This window comes from Vicugna pacos, chromosome 21, assembly GCF_048564905.1.
Source record: "Vicugna pacos chromosome 21, VicPac4, whole genome shotgun sequence".
NCBI classification, from domain to species: domain Eukaryota; kingdom Metazoa; phylum Chordata; class Mammalia; order Artiodactyla; family Camelidae; genus Vicugna; species Vicugna pacos.
The window spans coordinates 7,423,579-7,426,814 of NC_133007.1; the positions used below are offsets into that span (position 1 = coordinate 7,423,579).

The window sequence follows — 3,236 nt, forward strand, 5'->3', positions numbered from 1 at the left end:
TTCTTTCCATAAACACATCTGTAGACTCCAGACTCCTGCTGCCCAAGCATTCGCTCTGGTCCTAACAGCCGTGCAGCATAGTAACCGCCCTGCGGGGGGTTTGAAAAGGGGCCCCTTGCTGTCAGTCTCCCAGCCCCTCGTTACTGGTCCTGACGCCACGCTGGTGGTTCTGTCCCAGATGAGTCGGCCACAGGCCAACTATGCCTGCACACCCTTTAGAGCTCTCTCTGTCCAGTTTTAAATGGCTTTTCCTAAATAAATATGGCACAGGTAGTGTTGTCCATGAGGCCAGCTCCTCCCTCTCCCTTCTGGAAATGCGAACCAGGGAATTATCTCATTTTGGCTTAGGCTACATCTAGCTGAATTTCCATCATTTGAATGGAAGACAGTAAATAAAATGAAATCCCTGAATGAATGAAAGAATGAAAAAATAGCCTTTCCTAAGCAGCACTAGGGTCCCTTTAGTGTCCCCACATCCTATGGTGGCAATGGAGGAAGGGCAGGCCAGGCCAAGTGTGAAGAATAAAGAGTCAATTTTACTGGGCTCAGACTAGCAGTCCGTGGGTCTTGGGGACCTCTGCAGATTTGTCAGCTTTCCCCTCTGTTCTTTTTGGCCTGCTTCTGTAGCCTTGTGAGCTGCTGCTTCTTCGGTAATGGGTCTTGGCCTTCTCCTTCCTATTCTCCTCCAGGGTGGCTGTTACTGCCTGGTGCTTCTAGCCAACCTCCTGAGCCCGGCGCCCTAGGTGGGCAAACTTCCGTGTGGGCTTCAGACGCACGACCTTGAGGACGACAGGAACCACCATCCGCCTTTTCTTGTCATACGGTGGCAGGATCCCATCAGACACCTTGGGGCAGTCCGGGGCGGCCTGGCCTCGCTTGGTCTTGCGGGGCAGCGTGCCTCGCACTGTCCGCCAGAAGATGCGGCAGTGGGCTTGGAAGTGGTAGGGGCCACAGGAAGGGCTGGTGTTCATGAGCTTGTAGAGGAAGGCCAGGTACTTCAACTTGTTTCTGTAGAAATTGCCAGAAATGTTGATGCCCTCACAGTGCATGACCACCACCTTCTGGCCCAGAAGCACCTGCTGGGCCACAATGGCTGCTCAGTGGCCCAGGAGATGGCCTCGGCCGCCGAGTACCAGGACCTGCCCCTCTGCCATCTTCAGCAGCCACTTGGGAAAGCCAAGCTCACTTCTGATTAACCCTGCAGCTTCTGGGAATGGGGAAGGGAGGGGGCACAGCCTTGGATGGAAGATGGAGGTGTTCGGCTCTTCAGAAATTGATACCCCTTTAAGTCAGTAAGGAGGCTTTCTGGTTTATGCTTCAGTTTATGAAACTTACCCTAATTTCTCCGGAGAACCTGCTCATCTCTGGGAGAACTGATACATTCCCGTTTCTCCACCTCTCAGCTTGGGGAACAGACCCCGGTTGTGGTCAGTCACCCGAAGTGATTAATGCCCCTTCATGAGGCCTCTTGGCAGGGGCCAGTGGACCCTCCCCTGAGGCTGCCCACCGTCCAGACGCTCCTCGCTGCCGCACAGTGGTCACCCTGTGCTCAAGAACTGATGAGAGGAATCGTTTACTAAATGAAATTAAAAATGGCCTGCGTGTGGTCTCATCACGTCTCTCCAACCCCATCCTCCCCACGTGAACCCTGCTCCAATTCGGCAGCTGCCTTTCCACTTGTGCTCGTGTTTTCCTGCTGCGTGAGGCTTTCTTTTAGCCATCTCTTTGTCGGGACCCACGCCCTTCTGAGACGTTTCTTTGGTAGCATAGACCACGGTTGTCCTCGCCACCGCTGAGTACCTGAAGTGACAAGTGCCTCCAAGCCCGGCCTTCCTCATCTCCGTCAGTGGCCCACCAGCCGCGGACGTCAGGCCAAAGCCTGCCTTGCCATCAGCACCCCATTTTGCCCAGCAGCAGTCCTGCAGCCTCTGCTCTAAGAGGCGGCCCCTCGCTCTCCTGATCTCCCTTTACAGCTCACTCTCCAGTCCACGTCACCATCTTCCCCTGCGACAGCTTCTTAATTCGTTGTTCATCTTCACCACTTGCCCCATTAGAATCCATCCTGCACCCAGCAGCCAGAGAGAGCTTTTAACTATCAGGTATAAATAAGCTATAAGGCTGTAATGTACAACACGGGGAATGCAGCCAATATTTTATAATAACTATAAATGGAGTATAATCTTTAAAAATTGCGAATCACTATATCATACACCTGTAACATATAATATTGTACAGCAACTATACTTCAATTAAAACAATTTTTAAGTGGGGGAAGGTATGGCTCAATGGTAGGCTGTGTGCTTAGCATGCACATCTTGGGTTCAATCCCCAGTACCTCCATTAAATAAATGAAGAAAAACATAAACCTAATTACCTCCTTTCCCCACCAAAGAGTAAAATAAAACAAATTTTTTTAAAGACTTGATTGTGTCACTCCCTTGGCTACAACTGTCCAAGGAGACGTACTATTCCATGAATAAATCCCAGCCCAGCACCGCGGCCTGCAAAGCCCTTTGTGCAACGAGCCCATCTCGGCATCTCCCACTCTCCCTTGCTCATGGTGCTGCAGCCACACCTGTCTGTTTTCTATTCCTCATTCCCACCTTAGAGGGCTGCTCCCTCTGCCTGCAGTGCTCTTGCCTCAGATTTTCTCACGGTGGCTCTTTCCTGTCATCTAGCTACCCTCATATCACATGGCTTTTCTTGTTTATTATCTATCTCCTCACACTAGAATGTAAGCGATTAGAAAAGGGACCTTCTTGTTTTCTGTTTGGATCCACAGTGCATAGAATGGTGCCAGAAAGTCATGGACATTTGCGGAATGAATGAATGGGTAGATGAACCTAGCCGTGGATGGGCATTATCTGATGATGTTCTTAGCACGTGTGTGTTTTGGCTTCATATCCTGATCAGAGCCCATGCAAGGGAAATTTGAAGACCTGGATGATGAATGAGACCAGGAATAATGGCTTCTTCTCTGGTGCTTTTCAAGCTGGAGAAGTTGCTCCATTTGGGGGCTATCTGGCATGTGGCTGTGCCCCAGGGTGGAGGGATGGAGAAGTCGAGTGCTCAAGGCCTTCTGGTCATAATAGGGCACAATGGTGACACAACAGTCAGCAGGTGCTACTCAGTTACACCTTTATTTAGTCACAAATTCATCATTTTGTCAAGCAAGTCAGCAGCTTGTGATACACACATTCACAGACACCACTGGTTGTGAAATAAACAACCTCAGC

General features: G+C 50.5%; 1 pseudogene across 1 annotated transcript; it reads right to left on the reverse strand.

The window, feature by feature from the left end:
* Window positions 1–474: 474 nt before the first annotated feature.
* On the reverse strand, window positions 475–1,196 carry LOC102528033 (large ribosomal subunit protein uL13 pseudogene; annotated as a pseudogene). The gene has a single exon (XR_004194488.2). The product of XR_004194488.2 is annotated as a large ribosomal subunit protein uL13 pseudogene (transcript).
* Window positions 1,197–3,236: the final 2,040 nt, after the last annotated feature.